This window comes from Pteropus medius, unplaced genomic scaffold (genome assembly GCF_902729225.1).
Source record: "Pteropus medius unplaced genomic scaffold, Ma_sr-lr_union100, whole genome shotgun sequence".
NCBI classification, from domain to species: domain Eukaryota; kingdom Metazoa; phylum Chordata; class Mammalia; order Chiroptera; family Pteropodidae; genus Pteropus; species Pteropus medius.
This window is the reverse complement of record NW_024352787.1, coordinates 11,825,581-11,850,231: the sequence shown is the minus strand read 5'-3', so window position 1 is coordinate 11,850,231 and position 24,651 is coordinate 11,825,581. Positions and strand designations below refer to the sequence as shown.

Here is a 24,651-nt window from a genome sequence, read left to right as displayed (position 1 = left end):
CAGAATAAAAACTAGCTTATCTGTTTTTAAGGCCATTTTCAATACTTTTAGTTTTATGTTGTCTCCCCCCCCCCCTTATTGTGGTTTTTAAAAATAAAAGATGATTTTATAATCACTTGATAAATGTTAAGATTCCTGCACTGTTATGAAATATTAAAGGCTACTATAAATCACTTTTGTAGAAGTGTGAGCTTTAGATTTAGTTTTTGAAACCTTGCTATGTGAAAATTTCCAACAGTTCAAAAGTTATTAAAGTCTAAATTTGCAGACTAGGGAAGACTAATTTTGTTTTTGTTTATTCTCACTTGGTCAAACTAGTATAGTAGCCATCAACTATAGTAGTAGTGAAGATTCAGTAGACATCTTGCATAGTGTCAAGTGAGAATAGGGAGTTATTCAGCAATGACATTTGCATCTGAAACCTGGCTGGATTTTTGACAGAACCACCTCTATTTGATGCTAGGAGGAAATGTTTGCTGGATCTGAAAAGATAAGTTTAACCTGGGGTTAGTGTTGCGCTGTTTCCTTTAGTCTTAGTTGTAGATTTGGTAGTTTGAAAACAATTAAGGTTTTTAATTAATTTGTGTATACGTAAATCTTTACTAGCTTTTGTGGCTTCCTTTTCAGTGAAGTAACTAAATGTGAATGAACTTGAAAAGTCAGTAATTAAGCTGTAAATATTAAGGAGTACAAAGATTTTAAAGTTTAAGCTTTTTTTGTTTTTGTTCACTCAATATGAAATAAGCATTTTGCTTATAAGAACTCTTGAATAACTTCAAAGATCTATTTGTCATGAAGTAAGTTGTGTCTCCTTTACTCTCACAGTAACTTTTATTCCAGCTTAGAAAAGAGGGACTAAATATGAAGTCAATAAATTTTAAGGTGATTTTTATAATGTTCCTAGCTTTACTGTGCTTGAAGCTAAGGAAAAGAGGCAATTTTTCAAGCTAATGGAAGCAAATTGATACTTTTGGTTTGTAAGCATGTGTTCTCATTGTTTCTATTTGCCAAATCCACATATCTGTTAAGCTGTAATTCTCTTTACGTTCCTGTGGAATTTTAAATACTATTTGCCATTATTTCCTTTCTCTGACTACCTTCTTGGGTTGTGTGTTCTCTGGGCATTTTGATTTGTCCCTATTGTCTGATAAAGCCCAAATTTCCATCTCAGAGCTGCAGATACAAAGTTAAGGTTTACAGGGTCTACTGGTTTCCTGTGCTCTTAAAAATACTAAGCTTAGTACTTGATTTCTTTCTTCACCCATTTCCTCAAAAAATTATTTCACTTATCCTACATTTCATTATTTGAGTAAATCATATCCCAACCTTCGTTTCCTGTTTCTGTTCAAATCTAACTAGGTTCATGTAGCAGACATCCCCTGAGGGGCTAAAATACATACCATTTCAAAGTGCTGTGTTATTTCATACCTTTGTACCTTTGTCCACACTACCTGAAGTGCCTCTTCACACTCACTCCTAGATAACACAACTTGAGCCTTTGCTTCTTAAACTGTTTCAAATCTCTACTCTCAAGTAAAATGAGCCATTCTTTACTTTGGTGACCTAGCCCAGTGCTTGACACTTTGTTGGCATTCAGATGTTCACGTTTCTTTAGAGATTTAGTAACACTTTACTGATAGACCCTATAGTCCAAACTATAAAACATTAACTTTTACAAAAAACTTTTCACCACTAAAGTTTGGAGATGAGATGAAAGGCTAGAGATGTTCAGGGACTTAAGTTTCCTCTTATAGATGGGGAAATGGGGCCAGCCCAGTGGGACAGATAGTTCTGCCCTCAAAAAGATGGAAAAAAACTAGCCTTAGTATTAGTCAACATACATATTTCTCATTTAGAGGACCTACAAACGTCAACAATATATAAAACCAGTGATTATTTGGGTTTATAATTCCTTGATGTATTTGGGGTGTGTCAAGGTGTAGGTACTGCTTTGATACTGGAGGGCCCGATTTATTGTGCCCTCGAATTTAGTTTTTGTCGCTTTTCTTACTGTCGTGTCAGTGTGCCAGCCTCTAGTAGCTGTGTGCATTTTATGTGTTGTGAGATTGGCATTCCGGTAATAGGGCTTACAAAGACTGTAAAATGAAGCTCTGCAATAAGACACTTATGAGTCAAAGATGAGTGTTATAAATATTGATGGTCACTGTTTTGTCTGCACTTAAAGCTTTTTGGAGTAAAGTTCAAAGTAAGGAAATATTCTGAATTACATGTGACTTTGACTGGATTTTGTTTTTATGTGAATTTTCCTCTGCCCCACCCTAACCCCTGACTTTAGTGTCCTCTTAAGTGTAGAATAAAAAGATTTATATCTGAGAATTGTATGAACTAAAATCATTAAATATACCTTAAAATGTTAAGGTTAATGTACACAGCCTCATTAATTTAACTTCCTGAAAAATGAGGTAAATGGTGTCTCTTCCTGGGCACTGTATTACTTATGTTAAGACAGTTTAAAATGCATATTTGCAAATAGTCAAAAAAACTTTTAGAGGTTGTGGATACTTTGAATCAACTGGAATTATTTTAAGAGAGGAGTAATATATTTATTCTTAAGTATCCAAAAGAACATTTTCAAAGTTACCTGCTCTAAGGCCTGTAGCATACTCCTTATTAACTGTTTATGATTAGTTCGTTTGAAATTTCATCTGGAAACTGGAGAAAATAGTAATCTGCTTTCTCCTAGATGAAGCAGATAGGAAGGTAGCAAAAGCTCATAGAGCCCACCGTTCTCTGGTGTGATTTAACAGCAGATTTAGTATAAAGGGCCCTTTAATATTCAGTAAACTTGAGTGTTGAATGTAAAAACAGCCAGTGAAGAACGGTAAAACCTATTGGCAGTCCTTCATTTGCTTGGAGAAGTAAGTAGTAGCTTAAACAGAACAAAATTTCTAAATGTACCTGGTTTATTGACTACTTAGAGATTATGGTTGTGTTAAAGTATTATATGGTCTATTATATTATAAGCACTGAAGTATGCAGAGTTTATCTTGCATTTCTATTTTTAATAAAAGAAAATTGGGTGTAGGGTTGTTTTATGTTTGCTCCTTTGTTGTAAGCATACCACAAAACAGTGACAGCCTTATCTTTGAGGTATAGAATATACCTTCAATGAACAATATTTTGTGTATGGCACTGGTCCAAAATAAATTTGTTATCAACCTAGGGTAAATGGTGTTTCATATAACTGGGCTTAAGTCGAGTTAAATTATATAGAAATTTATTCCTTAGAGATATTACTTTAATATTTCTTATCCTCAAAAGTATTTATTTTAAAAGTGTCCTTCCAAAGTATATTAATATTTGTGTCTCAAATTTATATTCTGGTTTTTCTCCCTCTGGTTGCTTTGTTCCTGGGACTGATTGAGACTCCAGCTCTAATTTCAATCATTTGTATTCCTACCATGTTTCAGGCACACAAAACATAATTGCTAGCCCTTAAATGTTCAGGTAGCTTAACAAGATAAACTACTAAATAATAGAACCTTTTAACCATTTATATATATCTAAATGTTTCCTTACTAATTTCTCCCAGCCTTTATTCTACCTTTTTAAAACTTGGCTCAATTTTAATGGCACATCCATTTCTTTATATATAGCTTGGTGTGTTGCTGACAGTTGACATCAAAGAAAGGAAAGATCACTGGTTAATAAGTGAGGGTATAGCAGTTGGAATTAAGGACTGAGGAATAAGAAGTTTTTGTCTTTGATTTTTTAATTAGCAAGGTATGCCACACCAGGTCATTAATACTAGTTTACTGAGAGTGGAGGAGAATTACTAAGAGGAGTGCTCTTTGTGCCCAGAAACATGTTTGATACTATTGTGTGTACTTTATCTCAGTTAAATGATAATCTAACCCAAGGTGGCAGAGCAGTGCTTTCAACACCTTTCTCTCTGACTGCGCCAAAGTTCATATTCCTTGCCCTACTTATGCTGTCTGAATGAAGACTTAGTTCTAAGTTGAGACACAGGACAATGAAATGTTAGGATTTGTTTAGAATCTTACCTACTTTCAACTGAGGGGAAGAGACTGACTCTTAGAGCCTTTAATGTAGATGGAATAAGAAGAGCCTGAATGAAAGAGTGGGAATAATAGAATAAAGGAGGTTATAGAAGACATTGCAGAAACATCCATGCTTTTTGCCTGGAGGGAATAAAGAACTCACTTTCAAGAAAAATAATTGAGATTTGGTAGTCTTCAAAGAGGAAATCAAAGCTGAGTAGATTCCATTCTAGTAGACATATCTAGCAAGAAAGCTGCTGACATGTCCATATTTTAAACCTAGGAAAAGGAACTGTTGCCATTTATTTTTTTAGATAGCTAAATTATATGCTGGTACATAGTCTGGTTAGCCATAGTAAGAATAATTATTTTATTCATAGCTATCCTAAGAAATATCTTACAAAATTATTCTGTAATTCACAAAAATTATAGGTAGCATGTTTAAGTGCTTTTCTAAAAATGTAAATGATGTTCTAAGGAATGGAAATTTTTTGAGCCAAGTTTTCTGTTTTAGGATTTTAGTTCATTTTTAAAACTGAGGTTTCAGTTATTCTTCACCTAAGGAAGATTTTCTCTTTTAGTAAAGTAGTATAAATCGATTCCAAAAATTTTGAAAACCATGTACTTGTTTAACCCTCTCAAACCAGGTTGCTTCTACCACCAATGACTTGATTCTTAAGGGACAAAGTAGCACGAATGTTTGGTGAGCACATGAGATTAGCAAAATATATCAAACTATTAATTTGGGTAAATTGCTACTAATTTGTTAAGTACTTGAATTCTTACTACAGCAAGGTCAGAATTTAGCGACTAAACTCCTAGTAGGAATTTATAAAAACACATTTAACTCTGCAGCCTATTTACAGCTCTCCATCACATAACTTACCTCACATTATGCCCAATGCCTGGTTCCTAATGTCTTTCTGATAAACTTTAATGGTTTTAGGTAAAGAGAGAATCTATTTCTCCAATTTAGGCTAATCCCTATTATTTAAATTCTTAAGGAAGGCTATGCTAAGGTGATAGCTTATTCCTGAAGAAAGCTTATTTTGGATAAGCAAGAAATGCCTTTTTTTTTCTCATTTTGTACAATAGTATAAACCTGAAAAGGCAGTGAAAATAACTCACTTTTTTCAAGTTCGTATAACAATAGTATGGTATTCTAGGCATCTCTTCCTTGTCCTAAATAAAACTTGTCTAACCACATCTGTGTAAGGCATTCTGGGCTACTCTCTATTCCCATGCTCTGACTTAATGGCCAGTTAAAGGGCAAATGGGAGTAAAAAGGATAAGAGGATACATCAAATGAATAATTGAATAATCTTTTAGAAAATGAAATGATTGAGAGAAGAGAGATTCTACCAATATATTCGGAAGTCAAGGGTTCATTTATGCCAGCTTTAGAGTTTATAAGTGTCTAAAAAGTTAACTGGCTCCTTTTTTCCATAAACTCAGCCTCTCAGGTAAATTTTGTTATTTCTGGGGAATAAGAAAAGACTATATGCAATTATTTGCATTTGTAAAATTTTGTCAAACTTCTATATTCTTATATGCTCCAAATGTATGTGGTCTTACATAATCTATAACATTTGATTACTTAAAATATATCTTCTTAAAACTCTGCTTTATCTGGTAATAACCCTTTGCTAGTTGCTACTTCTTCCTGTTTTCATTACTTTCTTTCTTTTTAATTTTAGTAGTTTTCCTGTTATGTGCCTAGTCACCTTTTCACCACCTGTATTAATCAGTTCTCACACATTTACTTATTGATGACCAGTATTTATAATCTCAACTCAAATGGAAGTACTAAATATAGGTACTTCAAACTAAACAAATTGAAAACAACTTTTCTCAACTTCTTGAATTTCCTTTTTTGGTTAATGGTTCTACCCTTCTACCTTAATTCTGTAATCAAACATCATTCCAGAACAGTTTTTTTTTTTTGTTTTTTGCTTAAACAATTAGTTTGCCAGAGATTTGAAGATCAAGTCCGAGCCCCCAAAGACATACAAAGTCCTTCATCTGGCGCCTCTGCATTTGAGCCTTATGGACACAACTGAAGTTAAATTGACCCAAGTTTGAAAATCTGCTCTTCTACTTCAAGTGACATATTAGGTAGTTTGCTTTCTGGGCCTCAATTTCATAATCCATAGAATAGGTAAAATGATAACTTTCATCATAGTGATTAGAGATTAAATGAGAAAAGCTCCAGGAGCAATTATTGATTTGTAGTAAACTCAATTATCTATATCCAGAAAATGAGACATTCCCTTTTCCTTCTTACTTTTATACCTGTCACACTGTTGTGTTCATGTTGCTCTTTTCTATTAGTCTGTGAGAATGTTGATTAGCAGTGTCTCATTCATCTTTGTAGCTAATGTAAAAAGTTCCTGGCATACAACAGGCATTCAGTTTTTGTTACACAAATAATCTGATTTGACACTGAGTGCCTGAAAATTTTGCCATAGCATGTGTTTATGATAGTAATAGGAAGTCAGTTGAATATATAATTGGATGCAGAATATTCTGGTTGATTCTGTACCAGGGGTCCCCAGCCCCTAGGACAGGGACCAGTACCTGTTAGTGGCCTGTTAGGAACCAGGTCACAGAACAGGAAGTGAGCAAGCAAAGCTTCATCTGTGTTTGCAGGATCGCCATCTCAGCTCCACCTCAGAGTATCAGGCATTAAGTTCTCATAGGAGCACTGGTCCCTGGTGCCAAATGGTTGGGGACCACTGTAATCTATCATCATATTATAAAACTGGGTTTTGCCACTGTTGTCCCTCAACTCTAGTTTCTGTCCATCGTGTCCTCTTCCCTCCTATTTGTACCTGTCGTTGAGCAAGCTAAAACTGGTCTGTACTCTGTTAATTTATAATGTAGTTTAGGATTAATATGGGTATGTACTATAATTATTCAACCAGGAATGCCAGTTCATGGGTAATGTGTTTCACAGAAGAATCAAATTTTTAAATTTAGGAGGAAAAATGTGGATTTCAGTAGTGAAGGAGGGGGTAAGGACAGTGAAGTACAAAATATTTATAGGCAGCATGGCTTTATGTGCAAAGGCACAGAACAGGAAAAGAATGATTAAAATAAATCAGTTTGACTAGGCTTGCATGAGTACATTGATGAAACTGGAAAAGAGGATGAATTGGACCCAGATAATTTCATTCTTTTTTAAAATTTCAAGTCCTTTTCCCAGTGAAGCTCAAGCCATTTCATTGTTCTTTTGTACTCTTTTATTTTGAGGGAAATGACTGGTTTAAGTCTCAGAGTAGGCTTGCAACCCAGATAACTGCTCACTAATTATAAATTTAAAATTGGACAGTTAGTAAAATCTTTTGAGTATGCTAGGTTACAGATCTCATATATATCAATTTTAGATGGAATTAGGATTATTTTTTTAAAAAATGATTTATCACATTTCTGGTTTTACATAAAGAGAGAGGGAATGAGAGCATGCATGAGCTCTTGTGTCAGATTTTACCAGTTATGCTCACCTGTCACAGTATACATGATCTTGATTGACTTCATCTGTTTCGTCATCTGTGAATTGTCAATTATCTGCAAATGTGTACCTTACTTTCTGACAGCATGAGATGATGAGTAATTGATAGCTGTTGCTATTAACCATGAATTTAAGAGAGTTCTAGCATTTTAAGTTTTATGCTGAGAATCCATGTAGGACAGGCACCCTTTGTTTATACCTATATTTAGCAAAAGCCAGAACTTTAATTTTGCTCCTGCATTAAGAAATATATCTTGACACTTAATTTCTCTATTACAATTCTAGGGCCAAAAAACCTTTTGTTAAAGTGCTACAAATTTTGGGTAGTTGTTTTTGTTCGTGTTACTGCATCTTAAATTCATATGTCCATGCAAAATGCATTTTTTTTTTTATGGCTTTAGGCCAACTTTTGGACATTTGGCAATCAGCAGAAATCATAACAATCAAATTATATAACGCATATATATGTTACCCTTTCATGACCAAGACGTTAATATTAAAACCATCTGGCCATAATAAAACCACCGATAAAAGAAAGTTGTAGTGATTGTGACTTGAAAACAGTCATATATAGAAATTTCTGATTATAATTCCCAGGTGATTTTCATGTTCTCTCCCATTTTATAGTGTATATTTCAGAAGAACTGGTTATTCATATATCTCATCCATTTGTAGATCTGGGAGTACACCCATTAGAAAGCAGAAGTAACTTATATGACACCTAATTAAGTTATAACATTGAATTTAAAGTGGAAAAATAGTATGCTGTCACTGTCTTTTCTTTATGTATATAAAATTCTGTACATGGCTAGATTTTTTTTTTTTTTAAGCCTACAACACCCGATATTCCTACGTGGTCTCCCATCCAAGTACTACTCAGGCCCGACCCTAGCTTCTGAGATCAGACGAGATCAGGAGTGTCGAGGGTGGCATGGCCATAGACATGTACATGGCTAGATTTTTAAGAATATTTCTTACTAGGAAATTCCCGTGTTACACATTTTGATCACTTTAGTTCTATCAGCCATGAATGTTTGATTTATTGCTTTTAAGTTACAAAAGCTCTTACCTGCATCCCCTATCCATCATTTGATCAACCTTATGGTAGTTTTCTACTTTACAAAAGAAGCCTGTCTGAAACTACAAGTTTCACAGTGAATTTTTTTAAAGATTTTTTTTTTTACATACAAAAATGTGTAAGCCCTTGTTTGAGCATATAATTGTCACCAAATATGGTACAGGTGTCTGGTTTGTATATGCTTTGTATTGTGTGTTTAAAACTTGCTTGTTCGTATGATTTAGGGATATATTTTAATTTAGGGATATCATTTAGACATCAAATTCATTTTAAACATCTACAGATAGCTAAAACATCAGAACCAGCTAAGAATGAATACCATTTTTACTTTGTTAGCTGAATTTACATTATCTTTGCCTTATGGTATATATTACACAAACTCGTTTTTAGTGTTAAAAGAGACTTTTGATTTAGTCCTTTTTATAAATCAGGACATTGAGAACCATCAAGGTAACTAGGATATAAGTACTTTATTTTCCTAGGTGCAATTGAATTTGATCTTTTTCCTCCATTTTTATATGAATCCAGTCACTAAATACATTAAGTTATTCATTTTTGTTTTTAATACTTTATATATCCTGTCTTGCTTTCCTGGGTGATCATTAACAGTAGACACCTAAGTTTTGGTTCCCACTCTTAACTGCCCTACCCCTTTTTTTCACCCTTACACTCTACAGACGTCTCTCTCCATCAATAACTTCCGGTTTCTGTGGTTAATACAACAACGTATACCCTTCTACAAATACACATGTATCAAAGTGTTCTAAATTGGTCCTTAGCTCTGGAGGCAAGAATGAGTTTTATTATAACTGATGATTTATAACTTTGGTATATTTAAAGCTCCTAGTCTCCAAAGATGACCAAGAGTTAACATAGTTAAATTGAGAGGAAAATTAAGACTTTCTTAAACTTTCTTCATATTGAGCTACAAAAACAGATCTTAAATTGCTCTTAGTAGTAGATTACTTCCTAATTCATAGCTGTAGATACAAATAGTCTCTGAAATTAAAAACAAAACAGAAAACATTGAAAGTAAGAGTGAGGTTTATGTAATGAAAACCAAAATCATTATGAGACCTGAATAGCTACAAACAGCTTAATAGCTATTTCTACGTATTTTTGTCCACTAAATGAGAATTAACAAATTATGTTCAAGTTTAAGAACTAAACTCCGAGAAAATTTAATTGGAGGCCTAGATCAAAGTATAATCAATTTTTTAAAAAAGATTAAACTCATTTTTGTCTGTACAGGTGCTCAGTAAAAATCAAATGCTTGTGGAGGAGAAGCAGCAGCTGCTTGGTTTTTCACGTGTAAACTCCCCCCTCCTCTCACCGGCCCTTGCTCTCACGTGTTCTACCAAGAAAACCAATACTTAGGTTATGTCTTCCATTTTTAAAATAGTGAAAGAAGTCATGTTCTCGAATAAATTTTATATTTGTAAATAAAATTTTTCCTTGCCATGTGTTTTTATGAAATAACTATGACTTGCGTGAAAATGAAAATATTCTAAAATATAAATTAGGAAAGTAAAGTGAAGGAACCAGATTGCAAAGTCAAGTCATGGAGTAAGGCTTGGGGAGATGGGAAGAGAAGAGCTAAGCATTCATATATGGAGTTTTAGTTTTTTGAAAGGAATTCTTAATGAAAAGGCTTTCTTTAGTCATAAATCTTGGTGTTTTAGAACTCAAAAATTATAGCCAGACCAGGGAACTTTTTAAAACTTGGGGCTCTAGAATGTTCATATGAAGGTAAATGTAGGTCCTGGCCCTGTTTAAATTGAGGAAGTAGGCAGAGTTTTGACATAGGCTATTTAGACTTAAAGTTATGAATTTGAAAGGAGAATTTGGTTATTTGTGCTCGCTCTCTTTGGCAAAACTTATTTCCTTACTTGCTCATTCTGTTATTACCACATCAAGGAGACACTGTACCAGGCTTTGAGCTGCTTGGAAGAAAGGTGTGCTTATAAGAACAGGGTGATTGTTAATTATAATAAACAGCCTTTATAAAGGTGCATGGGTAACTCCCTTATATATTAGTAGCAGTCAGCAACTAGATAGCTTTGCAACAAGCAGGTTAGATTTGTTCCTTCTAAATCATGGGTTTCTGCTTCATAATCTAGGTCTCGTGTCTTATAAAGAGGCTTTGTAACAGAATAGTTATGGGGAAAGCTCACATTCTGTATCTCTGGAATACAGAGCCATTGTTTGAAGATAGGATAACTTCAGGGATTTAGGACAAATGAAACAATGCATGTCCATATAGACGTCTAGGATATGAATCAACAAAGCAAAATAATTAGCGTTTCTGGGGTTTTTTTGGTAGAATGTAGCAATCCAGTATATATGAGAGGCAAACTAAAAAAAGAGTTGGCAGGACTTCCGAGCTAATCAAATCCATTGGTTCTCAGACCTTGGGATTTCTTGAATGAATCAAACATTAAGAAATACAGAAACCAATACACTTGTCAGTTTTCGCTAAATAGCAACACTCACACTTGGTTTTAAAATAGTTATTAAGAGAAAAGGACATAGTCAAGTCCATAAATACAGCTATTATATTTTCAAAGAACTATTTCAAAGCATTACATACTACAAAGCAATGGTAACATATGAAAATAGGATTTCAATTTTGTGGGGCTTTTGTATATTGTGTGTGTTTTCATAGAATGCGTCAAGGTTCTTTGGGTTGTAGACTTACTAGAAAGCAGTTTTTTCAGAGATGTTCTAGTTTGTACTGATACGGGAAAATGCTTGTAGGTAAACTAAAAGTGAGATACAAACTAAAAATAGTATGGTCTCAACTTGTCAGAAACCTGGGAATCAACCTCACTCCTTTAACACCCTAGTCTGTTATGTCTTTAAGTAATGTTCTTTTTATTTCTTGGTCCACCTCTCTTCGTCATCGTCATTGCCTCTACTTTGGTACAGGCCTGGCATAGAGTAGTCAGTTGCCTGAATATTTGCCAAATAAATGATGAGTGTGTACGCTTGTGTGCGTGCATGTGGAATATCCCCTCTCTCCCTTGTGAATGCATCCTTCAATTAAAGTCCATTGTTCTTTATAATTCCATGTACCTTGTACTCCAGCTGTTATAGCACTTATTGCAGTTTATAATTATATAGAATCTCCTCTCCCTGCTACAGTGTGAGCCCTTGAATGTCAGTGTTTAACTTGCCTTGTCTCTCTCAGATAAATGTGTAGTGCTTGTATTCATACCTAGGACATAGTATTCAAGTAAATGTTTTGATTAATTAGGTCTCTTCTCTCTTTGGTGTAAGTATAAATATGCAAAATAACTATGAAGCATAAATTGTGAAGAGAAGGAAAGAGGGTTAGAGATGTATTTTTGTAGTTAAAAATTAGGGAACCTAAAATTGGTAATGATGTGTGCACAAGAGCAAAGCCATCCTTATTCTAGAAAAAAAATCAAGAAAATAACTGGACATCTAAGATTTCATCCATCACAATTATCTTGAAAGACTTAACAATCCCCAGTGAAATATATTCTGATACTTTTTCTGTCAATTGTAGATAAAAGCCGCCTCTCAAAAAAAGTGTTAAATTGTTTTAGGCAAATTGAAAATTCCTATCCACCTTCTGGTGTTTGGTTGTAAGTTCTCATTTTTCAGGTTTAACTTGCCTTTCCAGTGCATAATAATAATAGATAACTATAAAGGTACTTTAATGTAATTACATCAGAGAAGAGAAATTTCCCACAGCAAACTTTTCTAAACAGTTCAACAACCCTATTAACAGATGCTGGATGCTGGCATCTCATTTCAAAAGAGGAGCTCTGGTCCCACAGGTATGGGAGGAGATCCATACATGCTTACCAATATGCAGCAACAATCCTAGGGACTAAACAGGTGTGCATCCCAAAATATGTTTCTCTTTGCATGGAAAGTTATTTAGCTTCAATTTTCAATGGTTTATAAGCAGCGGTAGATTATTTTGTTAATATCCATTTTTGTAAAATTGAATCCATTAATGTGCTAGCCAGTCCCTCCCATAGCACAATCAATTAACCACTCAAATTTTTATTGAAGACAAATTCTTACGCCTAGGGTTATGGGTCATGACGACCAAGTAAAATCCACTTTAAAAAAATTAGTTTTCAGTGGTTCCCAAGCCAGTTTGATCACCATAATTATCCGGGAAGCTTATTAAACTATGCACTCCTGGACTCCACACCCAGAGTTCTCCAAAACAAGATGTTAGCTATCATGATTCATAAGTTTTTTAGAATGCAGCAATTCCTGAAGAACCATATGATAAACCACTTAGTATGACATCTAAGATTTCATGGAATCTGCATTTTTGACAAACTTTATCCTCAGGTACTTTTCATGCAAATGCTACTTTGAAAAACATATATGAAATGAAGCATTTTGCTATGTCTGTTGTATAGAGCTACATTGCAAATACTTCTTCAACCTGAGAAGCTTTTAGGTACTATTACCATGAACCATTTCTTAACATTTCTTGGAGATTTCATTAGAACAGCAACATAGTTTTCTAAGAAATTTAGAATATTCTGATGGACTGAACTCTTCTGCAGTAGATAGGGGTCAAGTCTTGTTAGCCTGTGAACCTATCTTTTTTTAGGGGTGTTTATTGTGAAAAAGAAGCCTTATTTCTAAACAACTTCCCACTTCTAACATATATGAGCATCTTAAAATGGTATCAGCTGTTATTTTTAACAAACTTCTCTCAACTTGGTTACTTGTGCCTTCAGCCTGAGAGACATCAAATTGCTTATTAATAAAGTTAGTGTCTTAACAGAGATCACCTTGTAATTTATATGTCTAACCACTGCTGTATCCCTGAAACTACTATATTGAATGTCAACTGTAATTTTCGAAAAGTTAATACAAATATATAATCCGGCAAAACATTAAAAATCAAGTGTTGATCCCTGCTTGAAGTTCACACCTATGATTGGTAAACAAGCATTCTTTTGATTTTTAAGTTATTTATAAAAGCTAAATATAAAGAACTACAAATTAGTTAAGCAAGTCAATAATATAATCAAAGAATGTGAAGATACATATGAAAAAAGTAAATTCAGTACAAAAAAAACCACTTCTTTCGTCAAGCTGGTAATAAACTGATTTTGTATGGGTGTGTGTGTGATTGTTTCTGAGAATACTGAGAGAGATCTTTTAATTTGAGTAACTGCCACCATGGTCACTGTATTATCCAGATAATTAATGAATAAAAAAAGTACAATTTAATTTCCCCAAGATCAAAGTTAAGCTCAACCAGGTCTTCCCATGCTGATAGTTCCAACCTAGTTGCCGTTTCACTGTATACTGGGTAGGGACAGTGGAAATCTTGTTCTTAGATTCATAGGCGTCATTATTGAGAGGATGAGGCATTTGACTACCTTGTCATAGTTATTCCTATGTTACCATCACTTAATGGTTTTAGAGTTGCTCCAAATTGGAAACCAAAGTAGTGCACTAGTTTGGTCATCAGTTGTGGAATTATAACCTGAAAGGCACAAAGATAACACAATTGCATTTAAGATTATATGGATAAGATAAAGAACTGTGTGAGGTAGGAAGAAATTTTTTTTAAGATGACTATATCTTAATTCCCCCTGCCTGATAAATTTATAGCTGTAAGGACAAATGAAGTGTAGCATTTAATCTTTTCAACACCATTGTGTTAATCATTCTTACTATTCAAAGAGGCAGTGGGAATTTATGGCTTCAGTTACAAGTAGTAAGGTATATAAGCACCCAAGGGCAGAGATAAGGATGGAGTTACAGGTGTTAAAGAGAAGGATTTGGCCTTCATTCCTTGTTATCATTTGATTTTATTGCCTCCAGAGACTCAAGTATCACTATTCCTAGAGCCAGAGTTTATATAAGAGCCGAATACATGAACAACACCCCATTAAAATCCCTCTCAAACACTATCAATCTTAAAAAAGTAGGTGTATCTGTGGCCATCAACAGTGGTCAGTCGATCCATTCAGTGTAAGCTTAACATGACAGAATTTAGGATTAGTCTAAAACTCTCATATACCTCTCTGTATGCATCCATCTGACCTGTTTAAATAGCCACAGTGATTCTGGGGCAGCTTATTTGGAGAGCTGTTTTTCTTTTTTCTTTTTCTTTTTTTTTTTTTTTTTTTTACCTCTAGGCACCTAGAACTGAGTACAGTTTTTTGTTTTTTGTTTTTTTTTAACGGACAACCCTTGGTCGACCTCACAGATTGCAAGGACCTTGTCAGTTTACAGTCCCTTATTTTTTATTTTATTTTATTTACGCTTACAGCACCTGGTCGTCTTGGGTGGTCTCCCATCCAAGTACTAATCAGTCTTGACCCTGCTTAGCTTCGGAGATCAGATGAATACAATATCTTAAATTGATTTTGTCCCACAAAACAGGTAAAATGAGGGGGGAGAAGGGAGGTAGACGGGGCAAAGGATCAAATATGGTGGGTGATAGAAAGAAATCTAACTATGGGAGATGAACACAGTGTAAACATATTTATGCCTTACTCTTAAAGTGTACAGCTGAAACTTACTGGATTTGTTAATCAATGTCACCATAAAAAAAAATAACAAAAAAAATAAAATTAAACGAGTAAAATGAACTAGGTAGATAGGTGGCAAACAGCATAGGTAATTTGGACATATAGCTCATTCTATAAGCAGACTAACCAAGTAAAAAGCTGAGAAACTTAGCCTTGATGTTATTTTTTCAAGCGTTATTTTTAAAATGTGGGAATATTTTCATAAAAGATCAGTAATTTCCATTATATTAGCTACTGGAATTACAGGGGCAAGTTTTAGGAGCTATTTGAGATGTAAGATATTACATGTAGAACTATAAAATTATGCACATAAGTATATGACTGTTGTACCAATGCTGCAGTAAATGTAAATCTCAGTTTATAATTTAGTTTTTTTTCACCAAGGGTGTAGTATGAGTATAAAATACTTGCTGTATTAATTGGTCAAAAAAGAAGTACTTAGTGATACTTTGAGGTGCTAAAATGCATTATGGGGAAGACCAAGTAGAATATCTAGCCAGCACTTTTTAAGTTACTATCGTCGTATGTGCACATACGCAGTTGAGCTTTCGATACCCTTTTTTTCCATTAAAGTCTAGAATGGGAGTGGACAAACCACCAACAAACAGCCTGTGTTTTATAGCCTGGGAGTTAAGAATGTTTTTTACATTAATAAAGGGTTGTTGGGTAGGCGGTGGGCCCAATGTGACTAAGACTGTTTGGTCTGAAAAGCCTAAAATATTTCTTGTGTGGCCCCATACAAGGAAAAAGTGGGGGGTGGGGGGGAGGCGATTCTTGGACTAGAGTAAGGGAGAAATATTTTGAACATAAGACTTCTAAAAACAATGCTAGAATGGTAACTAGTAAGCCAGAGAGCCAACTGGTCATCAAGGGATTAAGTCAGTATATAGAAAAGAGGGAAGCCAACTTAGCCAGGAGGTCAGAGTACAATTAAGAACTGGCTAAGGAATAGGCAGATTATATCACCATGTCACAGCCAGTAGATGGAGTAATATGTCATTAAAATAAATTTATAATGCTGTGTAAAAAATGTTTTTGCTATATTTAAACTATCAGTATAGGATCTTATGCCCCATATTTTAGTGACGAATGTGTAGGAAGAAAATGTAATTTAAAAAGGTACATCACAGCAATTAGCAAATATAGACATGTTTGATTTAGTACATCTCTAGTAGTTTTAATCTCTTACCTGCTGAGTCCTACATAGTAGCTGCACAACAGTCTCTTAAGTATCACGTTGGCAATATCTAAAGAAAAACTAATAGGTTAAATTGTGAGCCAAGGCATATATCATAATCGGTATTTTAAAAATAATGGGATAAGTGACATTAATAAATGGAGAGATTATTTGGCTTGTCACCGGAGAACTTAACCTTCAAAGATGGCACTACTAAATTAAAAGTTTTAATGCAATGAAATCAAATTAACTGAATACTTTTTTATTTGACTACTAATAAAGTTTGATCAAATGCAATAAAAACAATTATCAGAGCTATATTAGACTTTAAAATTGGTCATCAGTACATGTACATTCCATATGTAGCTGCCTTTCTTGGGCAGAACTCATGCCAAAATTTAAAACAAGGCTGTGTACGTAATCACATTTCCCAAAAAGAATTTACTTATTGGAGCATTAATAAGTGATGTGTAGTTTACAATTTTGCAAGCAAGAACTGAGTGGGGTGTTGAAATTGCAGAAATACCTTATTTTGTTTACGAAATCCAGTTATCTTTTAAGTAGGATTAGAAACAAGTTCTGTTTAGAAATAACTCCAAGAATAGTTTTTATATTTTCATATTGAAAACCAGATTTGCTTCAGCCTCAAAGGGCGTTTATGTAAAATTAACGCTAGCAGCAAGCCGCACTCTTTCTAAATGGGAAATGGGTTAAGTCTTCTTTCCTATGCAGAGCAGTTTAGCAGTTGTGGGCAATATATAAATTTGGCAAGTATATTCTTATCCTTGTTAAGAACTAGCAAATCCGAGATTCTATGTTCTACCACGTGGCACTGATCCTTGGTGCAAGGTCTCAGTGGGTATAGGACTGATAACAAGAACTGTACCTGCTTGTCGTAGAGAAACATAGCTGTAGATGAAACAGAACCTCTCTCTAATGTCTTTGGTGGGGGGACCATCTCACTAGATTTAGCCAACAAATTTGACCAGGTATTTGGGCAAAGTGTGACTGCAAGACGGTCTTTTTTTATAACTTGATTCAGGTCCTGGGCCTGTAAAGGTTCTATTTGCCAACTCCAGCACTTTTCCCTCAACCTAGGCCCTTAGTATTAACCAAGGTAATAAAGAATTGTAAGTTTTATTTATAAATATGGAGAACTTAAACTTGGAATACATTATCTCTGAGCCTGAATGCCTTTAATAAATCATTTGTAAAACAGGTTTTTCTCTATCCAGCACATTTCATTTGATTATATTGCTCCTTTATAATACAATAGAATTTGAATTCCAAAGTGAATTTGCACTTTTGCACAGATTATTCAGTTTGGTGGCTGTCATGCCTCCATAGGTATTTTCCATCTGATTGTAAGACAAAATCTTCACGTTGCCAGGATAACCTGGGACCAACCAAAGAAAGCTTGATGTCTTTGTCTCTAAGCCAGTGGTTCTTAAAATGTAGATTCTGGATCAACCTGGATCAGAATTACTTATGGTGCCTGTTGAGAGTGCAGATTCTTGACAAACTACCGGGTCAGAATCAAATCAGTCCTATATGTTTTTTGAAAAGGTAACTATAGTCAAATTAATGTTCCTTTTTTTTTGCATGGCCTTCTAGTGAAGAGATTATCTCTTTTAAATATAATTAGATTATTATATAAATATAATCTAAATAATCCAAACTCCATCATCATCAAATATAATTATGAGAAATGATAAAATATTTGAGATATTATGAAACCCAGATCAATTTTTTAACAAGCTTTTAGCAATGCATATATAGGGCATAGCATGAATAGTTGTAAAGAAAGTGAGCAATCACAGATTTTTTTTTTTTTTTAGGGAGCTATGAATTTACAGGGCAAAGGAAGGGGAGAAAATTATTTTGAGCTTCACACAGAAAAACTGCATCACATCTGAGATTTGATAGTCCCTCTCTATTCCTGTTGAGCAGGAAAACTACATGGTTGAAAACAAAAAGATTTAATTGTGCCACTTTCAAAGATTGACTGTGAGGGGAGGGGGTCTCACCTGGTAAAATGAGTTAAAGAGATTAACAAATTTTATCCAAAAGGAAGTTATCTATTTGCTTAAAGGTTTTTAAAACACTGCTACCCAAGTGACCATTTGTTGATAGGCTTTTTTTTTTTTTAACAAGTTACATTAGTGTCCTGTGAACCCAGCTACAATTGGGAACTAATTGAGGAGTCCAGGTGCAAAAACCAGATTCTTTGTACATAAAAAAATACAGCTTTAAAACATTCCCTAAGTTTGGATTAAGGTAGTACTTGGTCAGAATCCTTCCTTTTCTCATGATTTTATGAAACCAAATTATTTGCAGTTTAAAGAATTAACACCTCATTCCCAATTGAAGATGGAAAATATGGACAGGTAACATGACAGCCTAATTTCTGGAATAGCCCTTTGAAGTAGGAGTGCTTCTCATGAATGTATCTTTTTCCTGGGACACACTTTACTGGCCAAGCAAAATTGTTTCAGGCTTGAAAAGCTTAAGTCACCTTAAATAAAACTTCTAGAAATGCTTCCTTAACCCCTCAATACGTGGAGATTCTTAACTAGTTTTGTGCCATGTACCTTTTGACAGACACAAAGTCTACAAATCCTTTGTCAGACTGTTTTAATTGTGTAACTATACACACAAGTCAGTTCTGTCAGCGGATTCCTAGTTAGGAATCCCTTGCCAGGTGTTAAAATTCTGAAGGAAGGCTAAATGAGGCCTCTAACTAGTGGTATTCCAGCACCCTGTTCGAGTTGGGGGTATGTTGTGTTCTAGCTTCCAGCTAGAATGAACTTTTCTCAGCTGACAGAAAAACTAGTTCTCTTAAAAGTGGCTGAGGGTGAGAAGCCACAAAGAGGAATTTTATTTTAGTAAGAAATATTTAAGAGAACTTCAGCCTTCAAACAGCTTGACCAAGAGAGATTCCATAACCCTTTTGTGGAAATAGGCCTTTTATATGATTATATATAAAACTGGTTTATCACAACTGCGACACACCCAAGGTCCCTTTAAGAGCATACCAGCCACTTTACACTTGAGAAACTTCATTGTGAGCTCCCTCGCTCTTACGGTACGGTGGTGTTTTGCCCTCGTGAACTTTACCAAGTCGTCCTAACGTTAGCTCCCTGTCTAGAAAAACGAACTGTTGGCTGGCTGCGCAGCAGATGCAAACTCGTGGCTTGGCTGCTGGCGCGAGCAAGTCGGGGCCTGGCGTTTATGTCTGGGCGGTTGGATATCCTGCGCGGTGAAGGGCGTATCCCCGTCCGTCTCCGGCGTCACCTTCCCGGCGGGGAGGGGCAGGCGGGATAAATCCATCCGCGCCTTAGCCGGCGGCCGGCACCTGAAAACGGTTCTCGCCTCCTCAGAGGCCGGAAGCCTTTAGGGCCAAGTCACGGACTACAACGGCGTCAGAGGAGGGCACAGACAGGCACACACAGATGCCTGTCATTTGCGTCGTAGAAGCTGCCGCTCCGGCTGCATCATCTCGGAGGAGCTCCAGAAACGCACTTCCTCTGCGGCTGAGTGCCTGGGCGGCACAGGACGCCCTCTGCCGGGCCCGCTTCTGCCCAGCGCTGTCTACGATCCTTGGGTCCCAGGGCTTTAGTGTTTTGGGTATCTAGAAGTCTTAATTTAATTCCCTTTTGTCCCATCCGCGCGCCTCTTTTTCTCCAAAGGCGGTATAATGCCACTTACAGCTTCCCCCGGCGGTGACGCACTACTCAGACTGGGAGTCTGGCGCAGCCGCCATCTTCCAGATCTTCCGGAAATGCTGGTATCGGCAAGTATGTCCATTGTCCTGTGTGCCGAGAGGAAATGACTATTGAGTATTCATGATGGTCGGCTAGGGGAGGCAGGAGCAACGATGACCTGCCATGGGACTGACCTGTATTTGAATCCTGACGCCTCCACCCCTTACCAGCTGTGTCCGGATTGAAAAAGTTAATCTCTTAAGCTTCTTACTTTGTTAGTGGATCAAATGAGGTAATGTATTCAAAGCCCTTAGAAAAATACCTGGTAGAATAGTATCTGGCATTAATGATAAGTAAAAATAAGGGAAAGCTATGTTGACTTATCGAGCACCTATTCGCTCAATGCCATACTAGTTCGTTAGGTATGGAAAGTTTTTGATTCTCTGTCCCGGTGAGAATGGCCTCCCACCTAAAAGAGCTGGTGTTTGATGTCTCTGAGCATGTTTGCCATCTCCCAGGCTCCTGATTCCAAAGGAAGCTCTGTTTTTATTCAACTCGACTTGCCCCTTTTTGCAGAGCTTTGTACTGGATGGACACTAAATATTCTGTTGCGATGGTGGACAAGCCTTGGTTTCGTGTGACTTTCACAGGGAATGAAGAGAGAGACTAGCCTTTTCCCGGGTTCATTTTAGGTTGCTACTTGACAGGCCATAATGCTTCCCAAATTCTTGCCTCCACCCTTTGGAACTAGGTGCAGATAGGAAGCAGAGACAGGTTTTATAAAAAGAGCAAGAGAGATGCTAGATTTGGTTTTTTTGTTTTTAGTTGCACTGATGACTGTTGTAGTTGTCTGCGCTTGTGATAATTTATAAGGGAATGATATGCAAAAGAGATTATCTTCCACAAAAATTGGACAAACTCCAGACATATGACTGAATTCGTGATCCACTGAGTCTTGAGAAGTTGAGGAATAATTAGAACTTTTCTTTTCCAGGCTGAGTTGTTAACGTGTTTTGGTTGTTTTCTGTAATCCCTGCAGGACTCTTAAGTCTTTGGCCCTTCAGACACTAACTAGTCTCAGTGGCCCACACTGAAACAATGATACTGCCAAACACCACAATTCTCACTGTGAAGTGAAATTACCCCAACACCGGTTGAAGAGCTGGAGGTTCCTTATACTTTAAAATGTTTAGCTTTTATGTAAGGTATACTACAATAAAAACAAACTAAAAAAGAAAGGGGAGAATATTAAATGAGCATTATGTAGTTTAATAAAATATATAGTGTAAAACAAACGTGCGTAAGGATATGCATCAAAATGTTAATTTCATCTATTTTTTTAAATGTTGTACAATAATGATCTAGTGCTCTTGTAAAAGTGGAAAAAAATTATTTTGTGTATTTGCGACTTATAAGAGATGGATAATCTGTTAACTAACTCCAGTTTTCATAGAGAAACAATGGTTGATAAATCAAGAAATAGAAACATAAACATTATTTAGAAATCTGAAGTTACCAGTAAGAAATGTTGTCTCTCGAATTTAAGGTTGAGGATGAGGTCTTGTTCCTTTTCATTTTACGCTTTTGGATATGGGTTTTTTCCTTTTAAAAATATATGCATGTCTTCCTTTGCTAAATAAAATTTAAAAGAAAATATATCTCAGTGTCATTTTTTAAAATTTATTTTCATACAGGTTACCCTACCCTTACCAGGTTACTCTACCCTTTCCGCAGACTGAGCAAAGAGAAACACCCAGCTGAAAGGCAGTTTGAATAACAGTATCAAGTAGAGACTAATTGTGAATTGCTTTATATAAAGCATGAGGTTCTTTTTTTTAATTGAGGGGACAGAACTACAGCCTCTTAATTATCATAGATCGTGTCATATTTTTGTGGGGAGGGCACTTTGGCTTGAATCCACTGTAGGAACTTCATTATCAAAACAGTTTTAAAGCCACAGCTTGTGTATTTGCGCCCTCTAGTGTATTATTTTTTTAATGTCAAAAACATAGTTTATCCTTGCAGAGCCTTTAACTGGAAGAAGATAAAATGTGTATTTCAGTCCACCTTCCCAAAGTGATTGATCTTGCTTCCTGACATCCAAAGAGACTTACCCTGCTCTGTACCTACCCTTATTTCCTAGCTGTGACACTTAGCTGTGACTTTGCATTAGTTCCTTAATCTCTAGGCTTCAGTTTCCTCATCTGTAAAGTGAGGATAAATATATGAACTATATAGGGTTCCTGTTATGACTAAATGAACTAAAATATGCAGTGTGGATACTCTTCACATAGTAAGAGCTCAGTAATTGCTATTTTTTTTTACATGTAAATAGATGCAGTCTAAACATGGTTGAATACAGTAATCAATCTTGACTTGTCATAATTTGCTCTTTGGGGAATGTGAAGAATGTTAAAGTAGCTGAAAAAAAGGAATAAAAGCCTATGATTCTAATATTTGGTTCAATTTTACTGAATCAGCTCATGTCAACTCTGAAGTCTGGAAGCATATTCAATTTCTTTACATCCTTCACAGTGCCTGTAATTGCACACTGTTAAGAAATGCTTGTCTTATTTTAACGTTCAGTGTAAATGATTACGTGGTAGATCTTAGAAAATAGTGAAGACACGAAATGATAGGGAAAATAATTAGTCTAAAAATTTGAAGATTTGGATTCAAACTTCTTTTTCTTAAGCCTGAAGCTTCCAATTTTTTCCAGATTAGAGTAGTTTCTCAACGGGCTGTAGATAATATTTGTCTTATCACAAGTGTAATAGCAGCGTGATTGACTCTGGAACCCATGCGAATCAGGATTTACAAATCAATGTGAGTAGGAGATTCCAGAGTTCTCATCCAGCTTAATCTAATTCCAGCATTGCTTAGGTTACACAGCTAAAATTTATTTCCTCTGACACAATCCAAGAGATACCTTTCCTCTCCAGGTATTCTAGGAGACCATCCTGCATTGATAGACATGGACTTTGATACTTAATATCACTAGCTCATGGGCTCCCCAAGAACCCAGTTACCTGAGGAAAGCATTGGGTGCTTCTGACTCCTGAGTCTCTGGAGTCTGGTTGCTCTATATATATAGTAAGTGTCTCCATGCTTTTTCTATGTATCTTATGTTAGGTCAGTTTCTCCTTCCCTTCCACTGCCTCAGTGCAAAACTAGATTGAGCTACCAGCTAACCATTTATTGACCCTCTATTATGTGCTTGGATGCTGTGCTAAATTATTTTACATACATCTAACACAACCACATCCAGGAGATAGAGGGTATTATTAACCAGAGAATAAAATTGTACTAGGTCACCCCGATAACTGTCAGAGCCAGACTTCCAACCTGTGTCATCCTTTAGAGCCCATGGCCTCAATACTGCCTCAGAAACACTTTCCAAAAGGAGATTTGAGTGATGCAATCTTCAGAAGGTGCAAAGGGAATCTCGCAACTCCCTTCAGGAACTAAGCCTGCAGTTCTGAGGCTTCTTCCTTTTCAAGGAAGCCCACCTATCCTGCCCTGCTATAATAATGATCAAAACCATGATGACTCACATTGGCCTAGCACCTTGCAGTTTTTAAAGTTTGATCCACAGAGTATCTCATTTTCTCTTTCAGAAAAACTTTTATGCTCATCCACTGAACCTCCAAGCTGGGGCAGCAAGTTCTTTTCTGGCAGGAGATTACAGCTGCTATTTACCCTGCAGGAAATACTGCAAAGCCCAGGCTTTATAGCTGAGAACACTCAGATCTGGCTGTGCAAGCATGTAAAAATGTTGACAAAGGGGAAGGATATTCACACACTGGCTATGCTGCTTACCGCATTGGACTGTGAGCTCTCCCACTGGACGCTGTGCCACAGAACCAAAGGCCCTGTCTTGGCTGCCAAAACCATGCTCAGCAGTCCCTCCATCAGCGGGACTTTCCCAACACACGTGTTCACTTTGCCAAGCATGGGGTCTCCTAATTCCTTTTCCTCTCTTTAACTCCCGCCCACCTCCCTCCCTCCAGCCCCACCTGCAGCTCACTCTTGTCCTTAAAAGCTTCCTTCAGGTTCACATCTTAACTTCATTGTAGGATCCCAGTGAATGCCAAGGTTGAGTGGGTGGAAGATTATAGATCAAAGCCACAAGCAAAGACATGGGGGAGGGGCCTCCCAGAAGATGGAAAGGCCACAACTTAAATGAGCTGCTTTCATCCCAGTGGGATTTTTTTTTTTTTTTTTTTGGTGAACCCCGCTGTTCCAGTAGGGTATTTAACCAGGAACTATGGTTTCTGGAACTTTTAGCAAGAAATACTAACGACAGAGTTCCCTATATGTGTGTCCTCTGTAAGAGTTTCAGCAAAACTTGGGGCCTGGAGAAGTTCTGTTATTTACAAGAGTCTCAATTTCTCCCTTAGAAAAATAGGTTTCATATTTGAAAAGTAGCCTTTAATGCGTAGAATCAACCATTTTCTTCATAACTGAGAAATTTCACAAAATGACAGGAGTCAGATGTCAGAAATTGACTGTATTTTAAGAAAAAGTTATCAATTCTCAGTTATCTGTGCTAGTGGAGGTGATCCAGAGGCAGAGAATTCCAGTGGGACTTCAATTCACTGTTCATTTACA

At 36.0% G+C, this 24,651-nt stretch overlaps 1 long non-coding RNA gene and 1 pseudogene across 1 annotated transcript; both read right to left on the bottom strand.

The window, feature by feature from the left end:
• Window positions 1-6,827: 6,827 nt before the first annotated feature.
• LOC120591659 (uncharacterized) lies at window positions 6,828-24,165 on the bottom strand. Its single transcript, XR_005649944.1, has 3 exons — window positions 24,037-24,165; window positions 19,932-19,935; window positions 6,828-6,840 (listed from the first exon to the last, which is right to left on the bottom strand). It is a non-coding gene; the product is annotated as an uncharacterized LOC120591659 (long non-coding RNA).
• LOC120591903 (uncharacterized) lies at window positions 8,362-8,476 on the bottom strand (annotated as a pseudogene).
• Window positions 24,166-24,651: the final 486 nt, after the last annotated feature.